At 34.3% G+C, this 6363-nt stretch overlaps 1 pseudogene; it reads right to left on the bottom strand.

The window, feature by feature from the left end:
• Positions 1-4778: 4778 nt before the first annotated feature.
• On the bottom strand, positions 4779-5694 carry LOC122089035 (annotated as a pseudogene).
• Positions 5695-6363: the final 669 nt, after the last annotated feature.

Below are 6363 nucleotides of genomic sequence, written 5' to 3'. Positions count from 1 at the left end.
TTTAAAAAAATAAGTACATATATAATGAAGATAAATAGACTGATTTTGACCCTTCTAAAATCTAACCCTTCCATAAGGCAAGGGTCCATTGACGACTATTTTCAAATGTTCCTAAGTTAAAAGAGACTTTATATAAATTTGGGAAATCAATGTGATCATGTCATATGTTTTGGTAGGAAAACTTAATTTTGTTGTTTCTTTTGAATGTGGAGAAATTAATTGATGTCATTACCAATGTCATGTGTAAGTTATAAATAAATAATAAATATATATATATATATATATATTTTTTATAAATCGGATAATAATATGATCAAGTACACAAAAGAAAAGACATTATGGTGTGCTGTGAACTTATTTGTATACAATTGACTTTTTTTTTTTTTTAATAAGAAGAAGATTTATTTGACGTTGAATCTAATGAGGATCATACAATATTATATATATATATATATATATAGCCAGAGGCGCGCGCCTTGCATGTAAAGATGTCGAGTACTATTTTTACTATTACGTCCATGGTTCTAAGTATCAATATTGAATCACTTGTGGACTAGGTATTCCTATCTGCAACAGGTGATCCAATATCGATATATTTCAATATCATAATCGTTGTGGAGATGACTAATACTCATTCAGATACCATGATCTAAAATCATGATTACTACCCCACGCCTCTCTCCCCCTTTTAATAAATAAATAAATAAAAGAGAGTACACAATAATCGGATAGATAAAGTGCATGGTTAGATATGAAGAAAGGCTTTTCATGCCTAGATTATGCATTGTATGGCCTAACCTGGCTCTAACCCTCCAATTCCATTGCTTAGGGCTAAGTTTTTGGTTGATCATTTAGGTACATTTAGACCTTGATAGACAATTTTAGTATATATATCTCGGGGAAGTGTTTTTTTACGCATCTAAAATTCATAGTTATAGATTTTTCTGCACAAAAATTTTTATCACTATAAAAGTGCAGTCACAGATTTTGGAGTGTAAAATTCTGTATTTATAGATTTTGGTGCGCAAAAAATATGTCACTATAAACGTGCATTTACAAACTGAGGCGTAAAATTTCGCAGTTATAAAGTTATAGATTTTGCTGCACAAAAAATTTGATCACTATAAAATTGCAGTTACAGATTTTGGAACGTAAAATTTCGCAACTAAAATCCGTAGTTATAGATTTTACAACACAAAAAATATGTCACTATAAACGTGCATTTACAAATTTGGGGCGTAAAATTTCATTAAAATCTATAGCTATAGATTTTCTATGAAAAAAAAAAACATAGCTAGAAATCCGCAGGAATAAATTTACAGCGGAAACATTCGCAACTACATATCCATAGCTATAAATTTACTGTAGAAAAAATCCACAGCAAATCTATTGTTGTGAAAACATTCACAGTTATAAAGTACCTTGACCCTACGGTGTAAAACCGTAGCTATAAACTTAGTGACAACACTTGTAGTTGCGGATAGCAAATCATAGGTAATCCGCAGTATTAGACTATTGCTGCAGATTTTCAGACATTTTTACTACGAAAAAAATCACAGTTATAGACCTCCTTTTTTGTAGTGAAGAGTCAATAGAAACGCACAAAAAAGCATCTACAGGTGTCGCTTATCATTTTATGAGGGTGGGTTAATCATTTCAGCCCCTCATAATATATGCCTAGGCATAAGGGTCACACTCTCTCACGTAAAACATTTTTCAATGTATCCAATTTGACCATACAAACTTGTATTACAAACTTGCTCTTCATAATATGTGCTTAGGCACAAGGGTCACACTCTCCTTGTTTTCTGCGAAGATGCAATTGGGTAGGAAATTATCATTAATTGGTTCTTGTTGGGATATTGAATCCGAGTGTTGTCATTGTTGGCAACAGTGTGATGAATTGATGGTTGATCCAATTTTATTTGGATTTGATATTTGGGTTGGCTCCAAATTATGAGTTCAATATTTAGGTTCAATCTTGAACCAATAAGATTGAATTGCCAATCCTGAAAAGTTGGTCATAATGCAATTTTCAACCATGCAGATCTTAAGTACATAGTACTATGGCGGCTACAACTGCTTCCATTTGTGAGGGACATGTTTGTTTTGCTGCATTGGCTACTGCCTCTTTCCCTTGGACTGTCATTTCCAAATGATCTTGATGAGGCTATCCTTTGTGAACATTACTTGCTTTTTTCTGGCGGAGCTTGGGATGTCTCCTCTTTGGTGTTGTGACTTCTTGGGGTTGTTTTGTTGTTGCAAAGTGTGTGCTAGCCTCTAGTTTCTCGGTTGCTGCTATGGAGGCGAAAGCAATAAAAGATGGGATTCTTCTTGCTCGTTCACTCTCTCTTGCCATGTTGTTGGTCATGAGTGACTATTTTTTCATTGTTAGAAGGCTACATCATATCTAAGGGATTCCCTGGTTTGGACCAAAGAAGCAATGTCACTCAATTATTATCAAATTGACTGCAATTTTTTCTGCCCATAAGGATCCCACCAGAATGCCTTATGCTTCTAATAGGCCATGAACTAGATCAGAATCATTCTCAATGAATCCATAAGAAGTGATCCAATTTTTTTCGTTGAGTCCAAGGTGGTTCTTGTAGTATAGATTGGGCTACTGAAACTATTGTAGATAATATTCTTTCTTTGATATCTGGTTTTTCTTTGGTTACTTTTCATTTTTTCGCCTCAGAACTTTAATAGGGAGGCTCATCTCTTAGCAACGGGTGCCACTATTTTAGGTATTTCTTAGGTCATGTTTGGTAACCAAGAAAAAAAAATAGTACAAAAGATATAATAAGACAAAAAAGAATGATTACATGATGCTTTTTTATATATCTATCTCTCTCCTTAAATTCGAGTTTTTCTTTTCTTTTCTTGGCTTCCAAACATAGCTCTTAAAAAAGCAACAAGTTTACTTTCAATCTACCATTAATTTATGTTAACTAAGGATTAACAAAAGACAACATAATAACCAAAAAATAGAAAGAAAGAGACAAATTATAATATGAAAGAAATCTATGGCTGTAGAATAAAAGGTAATTTAATTTATAAAAGTTAAGTTAAGCTGAGAGAGTACACATGGTGAGAGATTAAATAAAAAAATATGGTATTGTAGTAGTACAAGAAATGAGAGATTCCATGAATCATCACTCATGCCTGGTCCTGCGCCTTTCAAAATATAAGGTTGTATGGTTAGTTGTTAGCTTAATTTCCAAAGCCAAAACGCTTTATTGATCAGAACAAAAACTGAATTCTCTGTTCTCGCACATTCAAATAACGATTGTAACAGCTTCAAGATATGCTCTTCCAAGATTGTAAACGCTTTAAGAGTTGATAACGATTAATTCAAATTCAAATTCAAATAATTTGGATTAGTCAATCCTAATCTAATCATAACTATTGTAACAGCTCCAAAATATGCTCTTCCAAGATATGCTCCTCCATAATTGTTATCTTTTATAATTCAAATACATTCAAATACTATAAATATAACCTCTACCCATGTCAAGGGTGAGGGAGAATAATTCAAATTCAAATCGTTTTTCTCTTTTCTTACATGGCCCATAGGGTGGAATATAAAATTAATATCGAGTATCAAGTTGATAGCCGACACTTATTATAATTAGTCATAACTCGTCAATCTTTTTGTATGGATCTTCGCGTTCGTTCTTACTTAGAATCTCCATATAGTCGACCCCATTAGGTTGGGATAAGATTTTGAATATTGTTGATGTCTGTTCTGTTGCACAGGCTGCTACCTCTTCCCCTGAAACTGTCTTCTTGATGTTGCTATCCTTGGTGAACATTACCTGCTTTTGTCTGATAGAGCTTGGGATGCCACCTCACGAAAAGTACGTAGGAGTGCTGTTATAAAAACTTCCAGAGGCTGTTTTGTTGCTGCAAAGTTTGTGGCAGCCTCTAGTTTCTCGGCTGCTGCCATTGAGGCAGAAGCAATAAGAGATGGGATTCTTCTTGCTCGTGCATTCTCTCTTACCGCGTTGTTGGTCATGACTGACTGTCTTTCCATTGTTAAAAAGGCTGCAAGGTGGTGCTTGTAGTACAGATTGTGCTACTGAAACTATTTTAGATAACCTTATGTCTTAAATTCTAGTTTTCTTTTGTTACTTTTCGTTTTTTGCCTCGGAACTTTAACAGGGAGGCTCAGTTGTTAGCAAGGACACCTCTATTCAGGTGTCTCTAAGGTTGAGTGTGGATCAGGTTTTCCTACAGATTAATTCACATAGATGAAATTCACCATAAGGCTTTTTCTTAGATGGATTCCATATGTAAGGATCAGTCTCGTAGGAGAACCTGATTCGCTCTTTCTAAGTTTTGGTGGTTACGTACACCTCGCGTGTGGACTGGTAAATTCTACTTTCTTAGGGACCCTTGCTTATTGTGAATAAATTTTTTCTGATTTCTGTTAAAAAAAAAAAAAGAACTATACCACTTCAATATACCATTAATTTATGTTAATTGGGTATTAACAAAAGAAAACAGTAATAACCAAAAAAAAAAAAAAAACAAATGATAATATGAAAGAAATCTAGGCTGTAGAATAAAAGGTAATTCAATTTATAAAAGTTAAGTTAAGCTGAGAGAGTATACATTGTGAGAGATTAATAAAGAATATGGTATTGTAGTAGTGCAAGAAATGAGAGATTCCATGATTAGTCATCAATCATGCCTAGTCCTCCTCCTCTTTTCAAAATATAAGGCTGTATGGTTAGTTGTTTAACTTAATCTCCATAGCCAAAACGCTTTATTGATCAGAACAAAAACTGATCTTCTCTGTTCTCGCACATTGACATCAGCTTCTGACTCAAGAACTCCCAATTCAACACTTCTTTTTCTCTAATCTGCAAATCAATCAAATATTTTGAGTATTAGATTACATCCAATGTGTTCTATCTAAACCACCACTCAAAAATCAATTTCAATGAATCAGGGTAAAGGTTTGAGAAAGAAAGTAAACCTGAAGATGTAGATTGTAAAACACCACCCCCCCTGATAAAGCAGAGCTTGATACATTATACACTTCAAGGCCTTCTTCCAAATTAACCAAAATCTCTGATACTTAACTTCTCATGTTCTTACTTGTACATATCTGAATCATTACTTCTCTTTCTTCGATTTGACTCACTGAAACAATTGGTAATGATCTTCGAACAATCCTATTACTTTGATTATCGATGTGGGTTCGATCTCCATTCTTGTGAATAGTTGATAGGATTTCCTGCTTCCTCTGTTTCAGCTTCTCAACTTGGTTCTGCAGCTCAGGAATGTATTTTAGAACACGAGAAATTGTCGCCGGAATGCTTAGTTTCCTCTGCAATTACCCAATAAGAATATACCATTAGAAAGGGAATTAGATTAAGAAAGCATCCAATTTTTTATGGAAAATTTTAATTGAAGTACCGTTTGATCAGCCCCTGGAAGTATTGATCTAAGAGAAACATAGAGAGTGCTTAATTTCTTTCGGCCGTTACGTTCACTGGCATTATGGTTAAGTTTCTTGATTAAGGATGGATCATTGGTATTGGCACTGGAAGGAAAATACTCCATATGGGGTTGCAATGAAGAGAATTGCAGAGATGATGAGTCCAATAAAGCTTCAGTTTCACCAGAATTGCAATTCATGAAGGGGTCTTTGGGTGTCCATGTAGTATTCTGGCCTTGGCTCATCTTTGTTTCTTCCAAAGGCCACCCATAGGTAGAATAAAAAGAAGAAGAGAGGGCCAACATGATTGGATCTGTTGTAAGAGTTGATAGGATTCACTCCTAACGAGGATTGAACCTCTTGTTTTAGCTAAAGAGATTAGATGGTCTGATCTGTGATAGTAAGATGAGAATGACGAGCCATGGAATGCATATTTATACCCTATGATTATCATAGGTAGATCTCTCTATCTTGACTTGTAATGAAAAGGGAAACATTAAACAAATAAATATATGAAAGATTATTTTTATTTAGTTTGAGATATATACATTGAATATACAACCAACATATTGGAATGTATACAATCTGATATTTAATTTTTATTCTTGTTTAATAATTGGTGAGGTACCCTCTATTATGGAATATGTTCTCCCAAAAATTAACCAAAAAATGGATCCAGTTGGAACTGTAGATCTACTTTTTTTGGTGGGTCCAATTGCAAGTTTTGTGTTTGTATGAATCACTTGTTTGTCATCCTTACCTCAGGACAGCACTCTCACATAGTGTATACATGTATGATGGATGTATGGGCGCCCAATCAGCCGACTTTGCCTCAATGCCAATGGGCACCAAAGAATGAATGAAATCGTCATTCTGTAGTGTCACTGCTGACACTACTCATACATCTCAGTCTA

This window comes from Macadamia integrifolia, chromosome 9, assembly GCF_013358625.1.
Source record: "Macadamia integrifolia cultivar HAES 741 chromosome 9, SCU_Mint_v3, whole genome shotgun sequence".
NCBI classification, from domain to species: Eukaryota; Viridiplantae; Streptophyta; class Magnoliopsida; order Proteales; family Proteaceae; genus Macadamia; species Macadamia integrifolia.
Note: the sequence above shows the minus strand (reverse complement) of the source record. Positions and strands in the feature narration are given on the sequence as shown.